This window comes from Schistocerca nitens, chromosome 4, assembly GCF_023898315.1.
Source record: "Schistocerca nitens isolate TAMUIC-IGC-003100 chromosome 4, iqSchNite1.1, whole genome shotgun sequence".
In the NCBI taxonomy this organism is placed as follows: Eukaryota; Metazoa; Arthropoda; class Insecta; order Orthoptera; family Acrididae; genus Schistocerca; species Schistocerca nitens.
In genome coordinates, this window is record NC_064617.1 from 161,280,359 (window position 1) to 161,303,892 (window position 23,534).

The window sequence follows — 23,534 nt, forward strand, 5'->3', positions numbered from 1 at the left end:
TACTTGCTTTTGTTGTTTTTTCTGAGTAATAACACACAAATCACAACAAGAGCACAAGTAAAATTACATAACGTACTGGACGCTTTAACTCAACAAAGAGGAATGCGTTAAGTCATCAATCAAACTCCGTGTTGTTATGCTGACGACAACAACAACAACCACAATAAAACGCAGAGAAACAAAAAAAGAAAACGATTTAAGGTAGCGTTGAGGACATGATCGGCATACAAAACAGTACGCTGAAATTAATCCGCAATTTAGTCAAGAAGTTGGCTCCTATACACTAACAAATTTTCTCTAGTACAAGCAATACGAATCACTGTAATACGCAATGGTGCAGGCTTTTAAAATAACGTTTGACAAATTCTGAAACCTTATCTCAGCTGTCTCATTCCCCAATCATATTGCAATACAGTAGAGTCTGTTCTTCTGCACGTACCATGTTTATACAACACTTCACATTAGAGAATACGAACTCCAATATCCACTCCATATATGTGCAATCATTGCTTTTCACTCATCAACAGTATACCTACGTACGTATGCAGCGTCTCAGGAAATCAGAATCAGTTCTCTGGTGCCTTTCCTTCTTTGCTTCAACTTTAGCTTGATTTAGTTCCCTTACTGTTATGGATGATGAGGCCATTATTAACGTGATCAGAATCAACATAACTTCTTTGCTGAGTGAATAGCATCCATACCTTACTAAAACAGGGTGGGGAAAATGTAAGCGGGCTGTAAAACGGAGTTCCAATGTACAAAGCAGCACAGCAATGGAAAGGAAATACAGTACTGACCTGACTACAGCAGAGGCTGAATGTGCTCACCATTCATCGCTTGACACTTTTGGTTCTGGTCAGCAAATTGCTGGAAGCGAATCGAGGTTGGGATTGCTGCAATCTCGTCGGAAATGTTCTGCTCTAGTTCAGGAGGACCATGAGGTTTGTTGTGATAATCTTAGAACTGAGGGCTCCCCACACAAAGTAATCGCACACACACAGATCAGATGACCTGAGTGGCCAGCTAGGTCCGCGTGTAGACTAATCTCTGGTAACAACTCAGGAAGGCGTGATGATTGTGTAAATGTGCTCCAAGGTTCGACCGGCTGTGTGGGCAGTTGCTCCATCCTGTTAGAATTAACTGTAAGTCTTTTCCTCCTACATTAAAGCTGCCGAAAATAGGTTTCAAAATGTGTCCAATGTGGCGCACCGCAGTTGGCATCTAATGAAAGAAAATGGAATCAATAACTCGGCATACGCGCACTGCACACAAAAACCCTACCTTCTGATCATGCAGTGGTGTTTCGTGGAAGCTATACGGATTCTGCGCTGCCCAAAACCTTTGATTCTGTGAACTGACATACCCACTCAGGTGGACACAGACTTATTTAGACATAAAGAACAAATCCATACCAAAAGTATTCATTGTTATCTCAATGAATAGCCACACTGGACATACTGAGGAGGACCTATTGGTTTTAATGAATGAACAACTGACAGTCGGTAGAGATGCATGTGTAGGTGCAGGTGGAGTACTGGTTGGTATGATTGACGTGATATACTGGTCTCCTGCGACAAGTATGGGGTTGATTTGGTAGAACTCGGAAGCATTTTCTGGTGAACTGCAGCCACATTTTTTCGTGTGCAGGAGCGTTACGGAATGACGCCGTTTTCGAACTAGGCACTGCATGGCACTCTATGCTAACACTTTGACACCATTAAACTTCTCAACAAATAACTGACAAAAATATTTTCCACGAATTTGTTGTCACGTAACTCTCCCCAACGAACACCCGCTGTTCCACTGGGAGTACCATCATCCCCTCGGCATTGCTCCACTCACGTTGACACAGCACGCACTGCACTCTAAACCGGTGAGGATCATGTGGCGGGAGTACAAGTTGTGTGCGGGTCACTGGGTTTGATCACATGCATACACTCTCACACAATCGTATCCAGTCGTTCCGCCCTCTTTTATTTGCCCCACCGTTATTTCTTTCACTAGAGGCACTATTGGTAGTTATTAAGAAAACCTCATTTCTGAGTTTCGAAAGGGCACAAGCATTTCATCATCACCATCAAATATCTGTTAACCAGTCTTTTGCACGCTCCATCTTAATATATTCTCGAACTAATCACTCCATTAAAGGTGTATGTTCAGTGCTTTTTAAATTTTTCGTGCGAGAGAGCATGAAAATCTTAGATTACTGTCGTATAAATAACGCTGCTAAACATTTGGTGCACACTTCGACAATTTTTTTCCTCTTCTTTCCTCGGACAGAAATAATAGTTCCCTGAAACAACAGTGAAAGAACGTTGTGGTGTACTGAAAGTCACGTAGTTTCTTTACAAATTTCTGTTTTATAAATATGTCTGTTATTTCATTTAGCTTGCGCACTGTCACATCACTGGCTCCTGCTTGGCAGTAATATAATAAAACTTCCTGGCAGATTAAAACTGTGTGCCGGACCGAGACTCGAAGTCTCCATGGCACTAAAAATCGTAGTATTGGCTCATTATCGCCTTCCATATCACCCGTGGCCTCGTTGAAAACCTTTAAAAATTTTCTAACTCTTTCCATAGTCACATAATAATACTACGTCATCATCTGGTATTTCTTTGAATCATGCAAAACGGTCGCTATTTGTTCTTTCTGTGAATGAAATGAGTCCATCATCATGTACACACTGTTACACCTAATTTCTGCATCCTGGTGTACGGTTTTCTCTGATCTCGCTACTAAGGCACATTGTTTCATAAAGCACATCAATTTACGTATGGTCAGTGTGGAGAGATACACAACGGGAATCTCATCCATTAAGAGCCTTTGGTTGAATGTGAGACTCAGGGCTGTACTAATACTCATGTATGGGCGATTTGTGTGTGTTTCTAGAGCTTTATCGATTAGTCCCCGGATCTGTAACGAAAGTAAACTGTCTTTGTTCCAAGGGAGTTGTCTGTAACTCTGCCATATGTACACATATTTTCGTAATGATGTATTCACCACTCATGGCAACATCAGGATGCCTTGTAGTTAAAACTGCACTTTGTTCAACGGAGCACCTTTTCGATGTGAATAGTTGCACAATGAGCGTTACTGTTCCCAGTTCCGCAACAACTCATGGTCACTTTAGCCCCGTGGCAATTCGTCGCTCACAGCTACGACACGATAATGCGATATCGTCACCCAGCTTGCGATCTCGTTGTCTCGGGCGGACACGTGTCCTGTCCGACAAATCTCGTAGCATCTCCGTGTAGTAGAGTGACGTCAGCCATCCTCACATATCGCGCCTTTGCCGGCAATAATTGACTGAGGAAACAGCGAATAGCGAGGAAGACTGACCTGCATGTTAAGATGCTCTATATCCAACCAATAACATACAAGTATTAAAAGACTTGAATGACTTGACAATTGTGACAGAAACCCGAAGAACAGCGGCTGACGTACTATTACATATACTGAAACTATGAAATAGTGCATTGATAATGACTAGGCACTAGCCGAAATATAGATTTGCTTTAACATAGCCGGAAAGAAAAGGACGACTAAATGCGGCACTGTAGCCTAAATTTGCAGTGTAGGTATGTGAACTTAGCTTATCTGCTTTTTTCCACGGGTAACTCAACACATGCGCATGTGCAAAGAGTTTGTGGTTGGTTGGTTTATGGGATTAAAGGGACCAGACTGCTACGGTCATCGGTCCCTTTTTCCAAGTACGAAAAAAAAAAAGACCCACAGAGAATAAAAACGAGTAACAGAATAGAGCACAGACGACACAGAACGAGAGAAACTCAGACAAAGACCAGACAAAACGAACGAAAATCACACAGAGTGTGATGGTGGTTGGCCAACCATAGAAATAAAAAAGGAAAAGCCAACCACTTAAAACACATTAAAAATCAGTTGGAAACCGGAGGCCAAAGGCCAGAATCAACACAAAATAATAAGAGAAAATAGAAACACTTAGATTAAATGATAAAAACCCCCTGCCCGAATAAAACGTAAAACTAAGTCAGCCGTAGCAGAGTCATCTGTTAAAAGGGCAGGGAGCGTGTCAGGCAGTGCAAACGACTGCCTGAGCGCAGCTAAGAACGGACACTCCAATAAAATATGAACCACTGATAAAACGGAGCCGCAGCGACATAGAGGCGCGTCCTCACGGCGCAATAAGTGGCCGTGCGTAAGCCGAGTGTGCCCAATGCGCAGCCGGCAGAGGACAACAGACTCATTGCGGGAGACCCGCAAGGACGACCGCCACACCGTCGTCGTCACCTTGATTGGACGGAGTTTGTTGGGCGTGGGCAGATTGCGCCATTCAGCGTCCCAAACCGAAAGAACTTCACGGCGTAAGACTGCCCGCAAATCAGTCTCTTGGAGGCCAATCCCCAGAGACAATTTACTAGTGGCCTCTTTCGCCAGGCGGTCAACATTCTCATTGCCAGGTATTCCAAAATGGCCTGGGGCCCACACGAAGACCACAGAGCGGCCGCAACGCGCAAGAGCATGCAGGGACTCATGGATAGCCATCACCAGACGAGAACGAGGAAAACACTGGTCGAGAGCTCGTAAACCGATCAGGGAATCGCTACAGATAACGAAGGACTCACCTGAGCAGGAGCGAATATACTCTAGGGCACGAAAGATGGCGACCAGCTCAGCAGTGTAAACGCTGCAGCCATCCGGCAAGGAACGTTGTTCGGAATAGTCCTCTAGAGTTAGCGCATACCCGACACGACCAGCAACCATCGAACCGTCGGTGTAAACAATTCCAGAGCCCTGATACGTGGCCAGGATGGAACAAAAGCGGCGGCGGAAGGCCTCTGGAGGGACTGAGTCCTTCGAGCCCTGTGCCAAGTCGAACCGAAGGCGAGGGCGAGGAACACACCATGGGGGTGTACGCAGAGGTGCCCGGAAAGGAGGTGGAACAGGGAAAAACCCAAGCCCGGAGAGAAGATCCTTGACACGTACGGCGATCGGACAACCAGATCGGGGCCGACGGTCTGGCAGATGGACGACTGACTGCGGGAACAGGACACGGTAATTTGGATGCCCAGGCAAGCTAAAAACATGGGCCGCATAAGCAGCCAGTAATTGTTGGCGTCTTATCCACAGTGGAGGGACACCTGCCTCCACTAGTATGCTGTTCACAGGGCTGGTGCGGAAAGCACCAGTGGCAAGGCGTATCCCGCTATGGAGGATTGGGTCCAGCACCCGCAACGCAGATGGGGAAGCTGAGCCATAAGCCAGGCTCCCATAATCCAGACGAGACTGGATTAAAGCCTGGTAGAGCCGGAACAGGGTAGATCGGTCGGCGCCCCAGCGGGTATGGCTGAAACATCGCAGAGCATTGAGATGCCGCCAACACGCCTGTTTGAGTTGCCGGATATGAGGCAGCCAAGTCAACCGGGCATCAAAAACCACCCCCAAAAACCTGTGTGATTCCACCACTGAAAGACGTTCGCCGTTTAGAGAAAGCTGCGGCTCCGGGTGGACAGTACGCCGCCGGCAGAAATGCATAACGCAAGTCTTGGCTGCCGAAAACTGGAACCCATGAGCTACAGCCCAAGACTGCGCCTTGCGGATAGCGCCCTGTAGCTGACGTTCAACAGCTGCAATGCCAGTAGAGCTGTAGTAAAGGCAGAAGTCGTCAGCATACAGGGAAGCGGAGACAGAATTTCCCACGGCCGCAGCGAGCCCGTTAATGGCTATTAAAAACAGGCAGACACTTAAAACAGAACCCTGTGGCACACCGTTCTTCTGGACGTGGGAGGAACTATACGAGCCCGCGACTTGCACGCGGAAGGTACGATACGACAGAAAATTGCGGATAAAAATCGGCAGAGGACCCCGAAGACCCCATCCATGAAGCGTAGAAAGGATGTGATGACGCCATGTCGTATCGTACGCCTTTCGCATGTCGAAAAAAACAGCGACCAGGTGCTGACGGCGGGCAAAGGCAGTACGGATGGCCGACTCCAGGCTCACCAGATTGTCGGTGGCGAAGCGGCCCTTACGGAACCCACCCTGAGACGGAGCCAGTAGGCCCCGAGACTCCAGTACCCAATTCAAGCGCCGGCTCACCATCCGTTCAAGCAACTTGCAAAGAACGTTGGTGAGGCTAATGGGACGGTAGCTGTCCACCTCCAGTGGGTTCTTTCCAAGTTTCAAAACGGGGATGATAATGCCTTCCCGCCATTGCGACGGAAACTCCCCCTCGACCCAAAGACGGTTGTAAAGATCGAGGAGGCGCCACTGGCAGTCCACTGAAAGGTGTTTCAGCATCTGACAGTGGATGCCATCTGGCCCAGGAGCGGTATCAGGGCAAGCGGCTAGGGCACAGCGAAATTCCCACTCACTGAATGGAGCATTATAAGATTCTGGGTGGTTGGTGCGAAACGAAAGGCTCCGACGTTCCATCCGCTCTTTAATGGAGCGGAAGGCCTGGGGGTAATTCGCAGAAGCGAAACTCATAGCAAAATGCTCTGCTAAGCGATTTGCAATGACGTTGGAGTCAGTACAAACTGCTCCATTCAGTGAGAGCGCAGGGACGCTGGCAGGGGTCCGATAGCCGTAGACGCGTCGAATCTTGGCCCAGACCTGCGATGGAGTGACATGGAGGCCAACGGTGGACACATACCGCTCCCAGCACTCCTTCTTGCCTTGGCGGATAAGGAAGCGGTCCCATGCACGCAGCCGTTTGAAGGCGATAAGGTGGTCTATGGAGGGATGTCGCTTGTGACGCTGGAGCGCCCTCCGACGATCTTTAATCGCTTCAGCGATCTCAGGCGACCACCAAGGCACAGCCCTCCGCCGAGGGGACACAGAAGAACGGGGAATGGCAGATTCGGCGGCAGTAACGATGCCGGTGGTGACCGATTGAACCACCGCATCAATGTCACCATTAGAGAGAGGCTCAAGAGCGGCAGTGGAGGAGAACAAGTCCCAGTCAGCCTTATTCATAGCCCATCTGGTAGGGCGCCCAGAAGAGTGACGCTGTGGTAGTGACAGAAAGATCGGAAAGTGGTTACTACCACACAGGTCGTCATGCACACTCCATTGGACAGACGGTAAGAGGCTATGGCTACAGATTGAAAGGTCAATGGCGGAGTAGGTGCCATGCGCCACACTGAAGTGTGTGAAGGCACCATCATTTAACAGCGAGAGATCGAGCTGCGACAATAAATGCTCAACGATGGCGCCTCGACCTGTCGCCACTGACCCACCCCACAGAGGGTTATGGGCGTTGAAGTCGCCCAATAGCACGAAAGGTGGCGGCAATTGGGCTACCAGTGCATCCAGGACATGCTGCGAGACATCACCATCCGGTGGAAGGTAAAGACTGCAGACGGTAACAGCCTGTGGTGTCCACACCCGAACAGCGACAGCCTCTAAAGGTGTTTGGAGAGGGACAGACTCGCTGTGCAGAGTGTGAAGGACATATATGCAGACGCCACCAGACACCCTTTCATAAGCTGCTCGGTTCTTATAATAACCCCTATAGCCACGGAGGGCGGGGGTTCGCATTGCTGGAAACCAAGTTTCCTGAAGAGCAATGCAGAAGAAAGAGTGAAGGCTGATAAGTTGTCGGAGCTCAGCTAGATGGTGGAAGAAACCGCTGCAGTTCCACTGGAGGATGGTATTGTCCATGGCTGAGAAAGGTGTGACGGGACTGGGAAGGCAGATTACGCCACTGGGTCACCTGCTGCCTCCGATGGAGCACCCGTTCAAATGCCATCCATTGCGTCCGAGGGACCGGCAAGAGCGAGGTCCTCAGCGGACGCCGGAATCTCCACCTCGTCTTCAGAGGCAGAGCTTGTAGGAAGCGGTGGGATGGGTGCCACCGCAGTATCGTTGGTCTTGAGAAAGGCGTGACGGGATTGGGAAGGCCGATTACGCCACTGGGTCACCTGCTGCCTCCGATGGAGCACCCGTGCAAATGCCATCCATTGCGTCCGAGGGACCGGCAAGAGCGAGGTCCTCAGCGGACGCCGGAATCTCCACCTCGTCTTCAGAGGCAGAGCTTGTAGGAAGCGGTGGGATGGGTGCCACCGCAGTATCGTTGGTCTTGAGAAAGGCGTGACGGGATTGGGAAGGCAGATTACGCCACTGGGTCACCTGCTGCCTCCGATGGAGCACCCGTGCAAATGCCATCCATTGCGTCCGAGGGACCGGCAAGAGCGAGGTCCTCAGCGGACGCCAGAATCTCCACCTCGTCTTCAGAGGCAGAGCTTGTAGGAAGCGGTGGGATGGGTGCCACCGCAGTATCGTTGGTCTTGGGGACTTTCTTCTTTTTCTGCTTGTCGCGCTGTGCCTTCGGTGGTTCAGGCTTCATGGGCTTCACTGGGGCAGCCTCAGGGACAGACGACGACCGCGAGGCCTGACGACCAGGGACTGGCGGTTGTTTCAACCACTTGCGGGCGTCCGCTTTTCCACTGGTCGCAACGTGCGAAGGGAGGTCCCCAAGAGACCCCTTCCTGGCGAGAGTAGCCGAAGAAGTCTTACGCTTCTCCGGCTGGGAAGGGGGAGCTGATGTCCCCGATGGTTGGGAGGGCGTTGCTCCTGGAGAAGATGGAGCAGGAGCAACAGGGTGTGAAGTGCCCCCCACAAGCAAGGGGCGTTTTGGATACTGACCAATCATAGAACCAACCGTATGGGACGACACAGGAGATGGAAGAACCGTCGTAGCAGCAGCGGCGTACGTTGACGTCATTGGCACAGGATGGAGTCTCTCATATTTCCGCCTAGCCTCAGAGTACGTCAGGCGGTCCAGGGTTTTATATTCCATTATCTTCCTTTCTTTCTGGAAGATCCTACAGTCCGGCGAGCAGGGGGAATGGAGTTCTCCGCAGTTAACACAGATAGGAGGCGGGGCACATGGAGTATCAGGATGCGAAGGACGTCCACAAACCCGACTCGTGATGCTGGAAGTACAGCGAGATGACATGTGCCCGAACTTCCAGCATTTAAAACACCGCATCGGCGGAGGGATATACGGCTTCACATCACAACGGTAAACCATCACCTTAACCTTTTCGGTTAAGACATCACCCTCAAAGGCCAAGATGAAGGCACCGGTGGCTACATGATTATCCCTCGGACCTCGATGGACGCGCCGGACGAAGTGAACACCTCGTCGTTCTAGGTTGGCGCGTAGTTTATCGTCGGACTGCAGAAGAAGATCCCTGTGGAATATAATACCCTGGACCATGTTGAGACTCTTATGCGGCGTGATGCTAACTGAAACATCCCCCAACTTGTCACAATTGAGCAACCTCCGGGACTGGGCAGAGGATGCCGTTTGGATGAGCACAGAACCAGAGCGCATCTTGGACAAGCCCTCCACCTCCCCAAACTTGTCCTCTAAATGCTCCACAAAAACTGGGGCTTGGTTGACATAAACGATTCCCCATCAACTCGCGTACACACAAGGAACCCGGGCCCGCATCTCGTGGTCGTGCGGTAGCGTTCTCGCTTCCCACGCCCGGGTTCCCGGGTTCGATTCCCGGCGGGGTCAGGGATTTTCTCTGCCTCGTGATGGCTGGGTGTTGTGTGATGTCCTTAGGTTAGTTAGGTTTAAGTAGTTCTAAGTTCTAGGGGACTGATGACCATAGATGTTAAGTCCCATAGTGCTCAGAACCATTTGAACCATTTGAACAAGGAACCGGGGTGAATATTCTCCACTGCTTTCTTTTGCCATACGTTCCTCCCATGGAGTGGCCAGGGAGGGAAATGATCGTGGTTCGTATTTCCTGCCGTTGAGGTTAGACCTCGATCGCTTAGAGACTGCTGGTGGAGGCCCACCAGCGAGAGATGATGTACCACGCTTCATTGCGGGTCATCCGCCCTGATGCCACCTACTCCGGCCAAGGGACCTCCCCACGGGCGCCACCCAGCCGCAGCAATAGCCACCTGGCAGGACGGCCATTGCCGGGAGTCCTGATGTCCCAAGGAGAGGGGCATCTACTCCTTGGCATACGTGGGGAGTTAACGGCGCAGGCATCAGTAGAGCGATCCCTGTGTTGTCAGGGGGCTACAACCAAGAGGGTACATGGCGGCCCCACCACAACGGGCTGGCTACTGTGCTGGATCTTAGGTGCAAAACTGTCCAAGGTCGTCGTCGCAGGTAAAAGAAACACTGCAGAGTGCAGCGTGGGAATCGCACCCAGGGACGTATCCTCGCCCAAGAGATGGAAAACGAGCGGGACACCAGTGCAACGACGAAAAAGCCGGCTAAAGGTCTCAACACACGACGGATACAGTGCACCATGTAAAACGCCCTTCCCCAATTGGCTCACTCTCCGGAATAGAAAGATGGAGGTCAAACCCGAGAGGGACCATCACATAAGGCCGAAACATTTGAGACTCCTTTTAGTCGCCTCTTACGACAGGCAGGAATACCGCGGGCCTATTCTAACCCCCGAACCCGCAGGGGGACAAAGAGTTTGTGTTTTTGCTATTATCTCTACGATAGGGATTTCCCCCCAGAGTCTCAAGACATGCACATCACAAAGGTATTGTGTTTCTGGGGATATCTCTAGGGGATAGATCCCCTTAATTGGGAAACGTGTGTTTAAACAATAAAATATGTAAAAAAACATACTAACACTCACTCTTCAGATTTCCCCTGCTGACTCAGCAGAAAAGTAATAGTACATAATCAGGGAGACTCACTAAGAACCTTCCAGTTGGTGCCGAACTGTTGTAGAGAAAACGCTTTCATAATCATCACCATCATAACCCCAGTCACTGTCTTCACAGAGAGATAAGTGTTCTTTTCCTTATCGAGACTATCACTGAGTAGTTATATCTTTTAATATATTTTTTTTCTCATTTTTCTACCAAGAATCTGCAGTGCAGAAGCTCTGACCCAGAACGTTGACTCACCAGCAGTAGGAAGGTTCTCTCTGGAGTATTTGGAACTTTTCCAAAGGTATAAAAAGCAGAGACTTTAAGTTATTGAAGTGATTTCTGCTTCATCTTCAGACCTGTAAACGTTTTTTGAGCTCTTTAAATCTGATCGAGCCGTATGAAATGAAGTAAATCGGTTGGCTTGAGCAGAGTTTCTGCATAAAAAGCAGTTCAGAGTCGGAACTCCTACAAAAAGTATATTCTGCTTCTTATGTAGTCTAGCTTTCAAAGGTTTTCGCTCGTATCTACGAGTACATGCAGCTTCTCATTTAATGTTTCAGAATCAGAGGTCTGATCCAGTACCTCGGAGAGAATCTGCAAAAAGAATTGGTTACACAGAAAACCACAATTGCGTGTCTGAAATTTACCAAAAAAGAATAAGTATTACTTTTATGATGTGGTCTGTCACTGAAACATTTTCGGCTTATCTATGAATACATCTTTCTTCTCATTTAATGTCACAGAATATTTAATCCTTCTGATCGAGCAACAGAAAATCTGCGGTCTCGTTGAGCAACTGGGAAGAAATCCGCGAGTAGAACAAGAAAAGAAGAAGAACAAGGACAAGCAGTAGCGGATGATCGGCAGGAGGCCACCTTGGTGCCCTGAAGTTTCATCGATTAACATAATGTTGTTATAGATGTACCGGCAGGAAGACATATTAAAGTAAATTCTATGTAGTGGCTTGATGTCGAATCTGAGTTTGGAAGACGAATATGTACTGCTGAAATAGATAACATACTTGGATTAATCATACAATGTAAACTTTCACGGCCGGTATTGTCCGCACTTAAACTTCCGGGCTGATAGGCCGTGGTCGAAGTATAAAACTGTCTTCTGACGTTTCGTCTCCGACTGCGGGAGACATCCTCGGAGGTAAAGCGGCAAACTGCGAAGAGAACTCGAGGAAGCGCTGATTATATAGGCAGTACAGAGGGCGCCACTGTCGATCACGTGGCGTCGGCTATGAGATTGTCTCTGGTAATGCCAACATTCTCGATTGAAAGTAATCGATCGTCACGCTTGCGGTGCAACGTTGACCTCCAAATTTTATCCAGTTTAACACCTTCGTCTTTCCTGTTAAAATTATTACGATGTTTATCAATCTCGATAGCCTCTCTATACAAGCGTGCATAATAATACGAGGTTTTTGATATGACGCTCGTCTCGCTGAATTTTATTTCATGATCACCTTCCTGGTAAACACGTTCCGCTACGGCCGATTTATCCGTGTGACCCAGGCGGCAATTCCTCTTATGTTCGACAAGACGGGTGTTCACACTTCTCTTTGTGGTACCGATGTAAACCTGTCCACAACTACAAGGAATTTTATATACCCCCGGTGTAGCCAAAGGGTGCCATGCATCTATTGCCGACCTTAACAATTCTTTTATTTTCCTAGTAGGTCTGAAAATAGTTTCCAACCCACACTTGCCTAAAACTTTCCCAATGCGATCTGTGACCTTGCTAATGAACGGAAGAAAAACTTTGCCCATGGACGACTGTTGTTCGTCGATACTCCTGATTCTCTGCCTAGAGCGAAGTGCTCGATGTATATCCTTGCTAGAGTAGCCATTCTTCACGAAAGTTGACCGTAGATGTTCAAATTTTCATTATACCTCTTTTTTGTCTAGGGTGGTGGATTGAATCTTTGTGTAGATAACGATCAGTATGTGTGGGCTTTCTATACACCTTATGGCCCAACGTTCCGTCCAGTCGTTTAATTAGTTTAATTACAGACACATCCAGGAAGTTCAATTGCTCAGTCCTTTCTGTCTCCATAGTGAATTGGATTTTCGGATTAATGCTATTTAAATGTGTCAGGAAGGCATCCAACTCCTCTGCTCCGTGTTCCCATACTACGAACGTGTCATCTACATAGCGATACCTTCTGGCTGGTCTCTTACTGGCAGACTTCAACGCCCGTTGTTCAAAAGTCTCCATAACTAAGTTAGCCACAGCAGGACTGAGAGGACTGCCCATCTTATGTATAGCGGATATTTTCCCACCGATATTGTGGCATTATTCCGACACTGCCTCACCACAACCTACTTTCAATACAATAGTGACTTTTATTAACAGATTGACGGGGTGGCTATGGGCAGTCCTCTCAGTCCTGCTGTGGCTAACTTATTTATGGAGACTTTTGAACAACGGGCGTTGAAGTCTGCCAGTAAGAGACCAGCCAGATGGTATCGCTATGTCGATGACATGTTCGTAGTATGGACACACGGAGCAGAGGAGTTGGATGCCTTCCTGACACATTTAAACAGCATTAATCCGAAAATACAATTCACTATGGAGACAGGAAGGAATGGGCAATTGAACTTCCTAGATGTGTCTGTGATTAAACGACCGGACGGAGCGTTGGCCCATAAGGTGTATAGAAAGCCCACACATACTGATCGTTATCTGCACAAAGATTCAAACCACCACCCTAGACAAAAAAGAGGTGTAATGAAAATTTTGGTAGACAGGGCGCACAAACTTTGTTAACCTGTTTATTTAAAAGCTGAGATTGAACATCTACGGTCAACTTTCGTGAAGAATGGCTATTCTAGCAAGGATATACACCGAGCACTTCGCTCTAGGCAGAGAATCAGGAGTAACGACGAACAACAGTCGTCCATGGGCTAAGTTTTTCTTCCGTTCATTAGCAAGGTCACAGATCGCATTGGGAAAGTTTTAGGCAAGTATGGGGTGGAAACTATTTTCAGACCTACTAGGAAAATAAAAGAATTGTTAAGGTCGGCAAAAGATGCACGGCACCCTTTGGCTACATCGGGGGTATATAAAATTCCTTGTAGTTGTGGACAGGTTTACATCGGTACCACAAAGAGAAGTGTGAACACCCGTCTTGTCGAACATAAGAGGAATTGCCGCCTGGGTCACACGGATAAATCGGCCGTAGCGGAACATGTTTACCAGGAAGGAGATCATGAAATAAAATTCAGCGAGACGAGCGTCATATCAAAAACCTCGCACTATTATGCACCCTTGTATAGAGAGGCTATCGAGATTGATAAACATCGTAATAATTTTAACAGGAAAGACGAAGGTGTTAAACTGGATAAAATTTGGAGGTCAACGTAGCACCGCAAGCGTGACGATCGATTACTTTCAATCGAGAATGTTGGCATCACCAGAGACAATCTCATAGCCGACGCCACGTGATCGACAGTGGCGCCCTCTGTACTGCCTATATAATCATCGCTTCCTGGAGTTCTCTTCGCAGTTCGCCGCTTTACCTCCGAGGATGTCTCCCGCAGTCGGAGACGAAACGTCAGGAGACAGTTTTATACTTCGACCACGGCCTATCAGCCCGGAAGTTTTAAGTGCGGATACTTGGATTAAGATAACTGGGCATTTATTGGGTGCCTGTTTTCACATTTCCGAGACAAAAGTGCGTCAAATTAATCAACCTGTTATGATTAAGTGTACACAGTTCTGCAGCTTTCTCGTGCCAAAATTTGGTGAAGGAAAGCGGATGTACCACAATACATAGGACACACCTCCGTAGTTGTACCAATGAGCTGTACTCAACCAGTGTCACAGAGCAACTTATAACCCTTTCACTACTACTCCCACACACTTCTCAATTTCATGTGCTACGGTCATTTTAAATTTCTTATACCGCTTTGTGCTGGTAGGTACTGTACTCCGTTACGTCAGTTTACGTCACTCCAATCTTAAAATTTGTTTTATTATGCGGTTAATTGTTGTTTATGTGTTTCAACGTACCGAATGGCATCATAATTTTGCGTCGGGCTTAGTGAAAGAGAATTTTCAGCGTTAAGCGACTTATTTGACATCTTGGATAGTGAATATGAAGATAATAGTTTCATCCGCATAGAGAGCGATATAAGGAATGATGAAGCTCCAGTACTTTTTCCTTGTGATGACGCGCAATTACGTGACACTTAACATGCAGGCAATGCTGCCTGTGGTTGTGTCCTGTCTACAGAACAAGAAAAAGAATAGTTTCATTGGGTAAACAGTGAAATACGTCCGAGTAGTAAAACCAGTTATAATATCATACACATTTTTCGTGTGAAGATGAAAAACAACCATTCGTCCTTTCCTTTCATGTTTTATTAAGCAAATCTAGAGTTCGGTTAGTTCCTAGCCATTTTCAATGCATTACTGAGTACTCTTGAACGCACTGTGATGCAAGCCCGAGCAACCGGGGACGGACGTACAAGGACATGAGTTGATACTATTAAATAATGTATTGATAATGGGTAGGCACTAGCCGAAATATAGATTTGCTTAATAAGACCTGAAAAGAAAGGATGATTCATAGCTGTGCTCCATCATTTTGAAAGTCATATCACAGTCGTTCAGTGCATTCACATTCTTAATGGGTGTAACCTGACTCGCATGCATAAAAGTTGTACCACTGCATATTACAGAGCACAAACATGAGACACATTTGAATGTATTAATGTTGCAGGGTGCTAACAATAAAGATAAATCTGATGTCTGCTACATAACAAAATTTGTCGAGACTCGCATGCATCAAAGTTACTGATTATCGCCGTTCATTTGTAGCATGTGACCACTGCCTGTGTTGCTTCCATTCACTGGGAAGATTAGATGCACATTTTGTTGACTGTGTGCAGTTTAACCTGATTACGAATATATTTCCTGCTGAGAAAGAAACGAATCTGCAACATTTGAAATTTATGTAACAACCTGAGACTGTCTTTCATGATTTATGCTGATATGGGGTGCGTATTGGAGCCATTTGCTGGTTGTGGTCGTGGTACAGACTCCGATGCGTATTCTGATCAGGTACACTGAGCGACGTGGCGCAATGGTTAGCACATTGGACTTGCATTCTGGAGGCCAACGGTTCAAAATCGAGTCCGCCATTCCTGGTTTAGGTTTTCCTTAATTTCCCTGAATCTCTTGAGGCAAATACCGTTAAGGCTTGACTGGAAGAGCACAGTCGATTTGCTTCACCATCCTTCCCTAAACCGAGTTTGTGCTTCGTCTCTAATGACTTCCTTGTCAATGGGACGTTAAACACTACTCTCCTCTTCCTCCTCTCGATCACGTACGGTCCCAAGAACCATTCAGTGTTGCTTAATACATACACTGTAGCTATAACCAAGATGTTTTTCTCGATCAAAATTGTACTTAGGTAGTGACTGCACGCAGTGGTTCACTGAACAGCTCTATGCAATCGCTGAGACTGTAAGTGGCATTTACTTACTAAACAAAACATTTATATTAAGCCGCAAAGAAGAATCGGCGTTTCACTCTAGTAAAAGTGCTTCATATTTGACAGAAACCTATTCAAGAGGATGATGTGAAGCACCAAGGTCACTGACATTTCTCAGGTGCATAGCGAGGTGAGGCACATTCCGACAGCAATATGGACTACATGCCTATTGCATTCTACAAACTGAGCTATAGTGATGAAGAAAAGACCCTAGATGGCATAGAAGAAATTACATAAATCATGGACACGGTCCTATCCTAACATCGAACATGGAGAAATATTAATAATTCACCCTGAGTATTTCAGTAGATGTAGTTCGCATATCATGTTTATTGATTCATAAAAATTTTGACATACTCTAATGCAAAATGTGCATCACAATTAAAATCCGATGATCTCAAAATAGTGAACACATGCACCGGCGGAAAAGATATCGCAACGCTGTTAAATGAACTGTTCTACATATACCAAACTCGTATGCGTTTTTTTGCATCTGAAATAAGAGTCTATTCATACTTCGCTTCAGTCGAGTAAGAGGAATAAAGTCAGGCTTTTTTTAAATACGTACTGCCGTTATAATAAGCGATAGTTGCCTTTGATATAAGACGTGTGAGGTAATATTAGTCAAGAATGCGTTTAAGGCAACAAGGAAAACATTATTAACACTTCACAGAGTTTGCACGAGGTCATGTAATAAGGCTACTGGTAGCTGGGTTCCTTCCATGATTTTGTAGAAAGACTTTGCAAGAATGTAGGTATTGTACCTAACTGCTGGCAGCGAGGGTCACGAGAATGTACACTCGCAAGGAAACCGAGCTCCGGACCGTCGTGTGGAACCACCAAGAGTGAAGACCATCTTTTTCGGCGTATGGCTCTGGCGCTTCTTAGTGCAGCTCCAGCAGCATTTGATACCACAGTGATACATCGAACTGTTATAAATCGGTTATTTCAAGGACAGCTCCGAGCTAGACGGTCTCTAACCTGCATTTCACCTACCCCAAATCACCTCCATTTGCGACACCATTGGTGTCATGCGAGAGCTCATTGGAGGACAGGGTGCAGGTCTGCTGTGTTTTTTCATGAAAGCTGGTTTTTCCTCGGTGACAGTAATGGCGGGGACGGCGGTGTGTTGGTTAGAAGGAGGCCATTTGAGGGCCTGTAACCAACTTGTCTGCGTGCTAGACACGCTAGACTTGCACCAGGAGCTATGGTCTGGAATCCAATTTCGTATGACAGCAGGAGCTCCGTCGTGGCTGTACCGCGCTCCCTGACTGCAAAATTGTACATCAGTCTGGTGATTCGAACTGTCGTGCTGATATTCGAGAGCAGCATTCCAGTGAGTGTTTCGCAGCAGGATAACGCTCTCCAAAATACTACTGTTGTAACCCAACATGCTATACAGGGCCGCCAGATGTTGCCTTGGCCTCCTCGATCACTAGATCTGTTTCCAAATGAGCACGTATGGAACTTCATCGGATGACAACATCAGCGTCATCCACAAACAGCATTAGCCGTACCTGTATTGACTAAGTACCACCGGTATCCAACAAGCTGACACCCATCACATGCGCAACAAATGCATCGACGTTTGCATTCTCAAACTGAACAGTCTGGTGGTTGTACCCGTTATTGTTGTACCAGCATTTGATATCTGCAGTAGATTATCTCGTTTGTGATCTTACAATGTTAACCACTTAAACATGTTACCTTGACAAATGTATTCGCAAAATTTAAATTCCGGTACATTAATAATTTTAAGGTGTTGCGATTTTTTTTCCACAGTGTATTTTGCTGACGATCAAGAATTCAGTCTTGTTAAACAGCATGGGTTCCCTGTACGAGCTTGTAACCAACGAATCCTTTGTGCCGGGAGATCGCCAACCCTCAGTAGTTAAGATTAAAGGACTACATAACATTGGAAAGCAGAACCTGCATATGCTCAACATGGGATGCACTGCTGAAAATTAAAAAAAGCAGAGCTACAGCTTATTACCGCCATTCAACGACTCCAGTTTGTTGAACAAGAAATCTGAGGCGAAATTTTTCATTGTCCTTGCAGACATACAGTTTCTAGTAACAGTTTTATGCTCCATTATGCTCAGAAAAATCAACAAATCTTAGATCATTTATCTTAACGTAAACAGCCTATGATGATAATGAGTCCCTTACTTCTTTACAGAGAGTAGGGGAGCGACGCGGGAGAAACCGCGCCGCCTTACTAGGCAAGGTCCTAGTGGAGGTGGTTTGCCATTGCCTTCCTCCGACCGTAATGGGAATGAATGATGGTGATGAAGACGACACAATAACACCCAGTCATCTCGAGGGAGGAAAAATTCCTGACCCCGCCGGGAATCGAACCCGGGACCCCGTGCTCGGGAAGCGAGAACGCTACCGCGAGACCACGAGGGGCGGACAAACAGGCTATTCAGTTGGTCTATTATGAAGCATCATCCAAAAAAAATGGCTCTGAGCACTATGGGACTCAACTGCTGAGGTCATTAGTCCCCTAGAACTTAGAACTAGTTAAACCTAACTAACTTAAGGACATCACAAACATCCATGCCCGAGGCAGGATTCGAACCTGCGACCGTAGCGGTCTTGCGGTTCCAGACTGCACCGCCTTTAACCGCACGGCCACTTCGGCCGGCAAACATCATCCAATACACAACTTTGTATGGCTTCCTCCAAAGACCGCGAACAGTTTTGTGGCCGGGTACATACCAGATTAATGGAACACAGGGTACGTAGAACCAGAATACTCGGAAAGTGCTCATGATTTACATTGAAATTTACTGCTATGTCTAGAAAAAAATGGAATCAATATCAGATAGCCAAAATCGAGACAAATTATGCTTTCCATCTCGAATAGCAAGAATGATTATGGCAACCATTATAAAAGTCTAATACAATGTCTGCAAAATAAATTCGATTTAGAAGAGATTTATGAAATGTTATCGCTTGAGCTTGTACCCTGGATGAAGCAAGACGGACATTAACGCAGAAACCCACATGATGGCACACTCTGAGACTGGGAAGAAATTCTGAAAATAATACAGCAGAAATCCGAAAACGTACAAATGATGTGGGACATCACTCAAGCAACCTCGTAGGAGGGCAACTAGCGGCAGCTGAAGTAATCACAAAACCTAATTTTCAAGGAGCTTTATTTTTAACTAAAAACTAGTCGCCTTCGAACTGAGTGAAATTAATTCAGTCCTTGGTAAGTGACTTGCAGTGGGACTGGCGATTTTGGATAATTCGACATCTCTCCTATTATACATTGAACAATTATATTCAGAGCACATTCATACCAAATTGTGTATTGTTACGCTACACAGACATTGATGGCATCATAAAAGAAATCTAAAGTTGAAATATCTACGAAAATATTGGAAGTGATGTTCATTCAAGGTTGCTTGTTTCGGGATCCAGTGCAGATAACAAATGCGGTCTTCCTCTCGTGAATAAACAAGTAATGGTGAGCCTATTTCTGGATCTTTTGTCCATGCCTACAACAATGTATGCGCATGACGCCATGTCTGGATTCACAATGAGCAGAACAAGAGTCAACCTTCTGTAGTGAGGCTAACCATTGATGATTACAAGTATTGAGTTATCGAATAAGAATTGAAAACCTCTGAGTAGTTCCCCATTCAGTTGAAGCAGCGTATTTTTTCTACGACATTGTCCAGTCATCTTATTGTGACCACCTGTCTTAAAATGGCATCCGTCAATCCTTGAGGGATGATGGTGTAACATGCTTGGTTCAGAGTCTGCAGCGTCTGCTGTGGCTAAAAAGTCCCACTCGAGAGTGGCAGTCCCTACTGCAGTTAGGACATGTGAAATTTGAGGGACTTCGAACAGAAGCCGCTCTGTCTCTTCGCTTTGTCCTCTTCCTGATTTGTTCCTGTGTGCGTTCGTCCTCTGAGAGCTTGACGCCGTTGCGCACAGTTACTTGCCACTTGACACGGTCATCTGCAGTGCTTTCCCAGCGACTTGGATTGATTCTGATCTTGGCCAGGTCTCTCTTGCAGACATCCTTGAAACGAAGATGCGGTCGTCCCACGGGCCTCACACCCTCCTTAAGTTCTCCGTACAGCAGTTGTTTCGGTATCCGTTCAGGATCCATGCGCCTGAGATGTCCCAGCCATCTTAGACGTCGATGACTCAGGAGCGCAAAGATGCTGGTTGTGCTTGCACGATGATTCGGTGTTGGGTACTCTATCTCTCCAAGAGATCTGAAGGATCTTCCGGAGACAGCGGAGATGGAAGCTGTTGAGTCGAGATTCATGCCTAGAAAGAAGGTTGCTTATAACATAAGCGTTGTAGAATTTTAATTTAGTTTTTGTGGCAAGAGGTCCGTTGTTCAATACTCTGTTTTTCAATCTAGCCACGACAGATGATGCCTTAGCGATTCTGTTAGTAATTTCAGTGTCCATGGACAAGTTGCTACATATTGTGGATCCAAAGTAGGTAAAGTCATCAACTACCTGGAGAGGATTGCCATCAATGCTGGTGGATGGAAGGTTGGTAGTGCTCTGCGCCATGATCTTAGTCTTTTGAAGGCTGATGAGTTGACCAAATTTTTCACAGGCATTTGATAATTTGTTGATTATATGCTGCAGCTCATCTTCGCTACTAGAGCTGCATCGTCCGCATATAACAGCTCACGGATAACAACTGTATTTACTTTGGTCTTGGCCTTGAGTCGAGCAATGTTGAAAAGATTTCCATCAGACCTCGTATGTAGATACACTCCCTCATCACAAAGGCAAATCTGAGCAGAAGGGAAAATAAAATCCCAATTAATGTAGGAGCTAATACACACCCCTGTTTCACACCGCTATTAACAGGGAATGCTTCTGATGATTTACCACTGAAGCAGATTGTTGTTTGTGTTTCTCATGGAAAGAGACAATTATCTGTAGTCGTTCAGGTGGGCATCCAATCTTCTGCAACAGTTTGAAAAGTCCATTTCTGCTAACTAAATTAAACGCTTTAACAAGGTCAATGAGAGCAATATAAAGTGGCCTATGCTGCTCACAACATTTCTCTTGTAGCTGTCTCAAGGAGAAGATCATATCTACGGTTGATCGGCCGGGCCTGAAGCCACACTGAGATTCTGCGTGGATTCTAGAAGCTAAGATTTGTAACCGCATTAGCATGAAATGGCTCGGTAATTGTTACAGTCACTTCTGTTCCCTTTCTGTTTATATAGAGTAACTATCCACGAATTCCGCATACTCATCGGGACATAACCTTCTTCCCAGCTGGTTGTGATAATTGAATATAAATGTTTGAGAAGAACAGACTTGTTGTACTTAATAACCTCTGTCTAATGCTTGAATAACAACCTTGCGCAGCGCGAACCGCTGCGAGGTGTCCAGCATGAGAGTCAGTCTGGTACTGGAAGGTACCGACAAGGATGTGAAATCATGCTGACTCAACTGCCGTGGCCAACTGCACTAGGCTTCTTGGTTGAGGACCCTAGGCTCGAAGATTCTTACCAAGGTTGCCCTACATATTTTCGATAGTGTTTAAATTCTGGGAGTATGGTGGTGAGCGGAGTACAGTAAATTCAATCTGGTGCACTCCGAAACACGGACGTACACTATGGGCTGCATGGCACGTTAAATTACCCTGTTGGTAGTTCGCATATTGCCCAGGATAAACGAACTGTGATGGTAGATATGGTCTCCAAGGATAGATGCACATGTGTGATGAATGGTTGTGCCTTCTGCTATGACGAGCTTACCTAGCAAATGCCACGAAACTATGTCCCAGACTATTTCTTTGCTTTCAGACATTTCATATAGTACATACCAATGGCCCTCAGTCTCGAGGAAAATAAAACGTTATTCACCTGAAAAGGCCACCTCTCGCCACTCAGAGGACATCCTGTTAAGGTATAGGCGTGCTAACCCAGTATTTGTCGTCGACGAACAGCAGTCGGCATGGCTGCACGAACCTGTCGCCTGCCGCGGAGGACCATAAAAAGCAATGCTCACTGCGTTGTTGTTGACCAAACCTTGTTGGTAAACCTTCATTCATCCAGGCAGTCATTTGCACTACAGTGACATGTCTATTCACCTATACACATTCGTCGTTTAACTCTGTCACCTACGGCCCGTGATGAACCGCAGCTGCTTCGGCGCTGGTTTTGAATACCTTCATTTTGTCATGCGTGGTATACTTTATTTACAGTGGCACACAAACAGTTTGTAAACTTAGCCGTTTTCGAAATGCTTTTATCCTTGGTCCAAAAGCCAATGAATGTTCTCTTTTTGACGTCAGATAGTCACTTCGTTTCAACATTACGACAAATTCCACATTACACATAACTGATTGACCAATTCATACAGAACATCAGATTTATATATAGAGGTGTTGAAACAATTAAACTATAATACTGAATGGAATGTCAAGTGGTGTGCAGTACCTGCCTTTATTGAAGTCAATTAGATACTGACAAAACCGTTTTTACAACTTTTAAGTCGTATCTGCTGGTGCATATAATGCTATGTCATATGTTACGGGGAGCTGTTACAGAATGCCTCAGAGTAACGGCTGGCGTGGCTAGGCGAACAGCTCAGTCTTCAACTGGTAAAACCATAATCAAAGATGAATGTCCAGTCTATGTTAAAATCACGAACTGTCATGGCTTTTCCTGTTAAATTATATCCCTGTCGGCCTGTCTCCAGCAACTAACGATGACCCTCGCAAATGTAAACCAAGGAAGTATTGCGTCCGGACGCCGACACGTCTATATTTGTTTGTCAGGAACATAATAGCAGCCATAGCGGTTGATAACACAAGCTACGATGTGTCCATAGCGTGTTGTCGGAGCGTGTGCGGTAGCTGTCGTCCGGATATTTTTCAGCACAATATGTTTCACGTATCAAATACAGAGCAAGAGAATGATTACTTTGCACGAGAGAGTGATATGTTTATTCAAGGAATTCAGTATTTGTGAGACATGAAATACAGAGGGAAGTGATTAATTTATCACATGAGAGGTTGATCAAAAAAATGGCTCAAATGGCTTTGAGCACTATGGGACTTAACATCTGAGGTCATCAGTCACCTAGAACTTAGAACTACTTAACCCTAACTAACCTAAGGACATCACACACATCCATGTCCGAGGCAGGATTCGAACCTGCGACCGTAGCGGTCTCGCGGTTCCAGACTGAAGCGCCTAGAACCGCACTGCCACATCGGCCGGCAGTGGTTAATCACTATAGAGTTTAATCACTATAGTGTTTAGTGTATAATCACTATAGTAATTGAAGTCTGAATCACATGCTTGTAAGGAGAACAGAATTTGACGTACGAAATACGAAGGTGTGGGTACGCAACTTCACATATGTCTTGGAATCATTTTAATATAACACCGGAG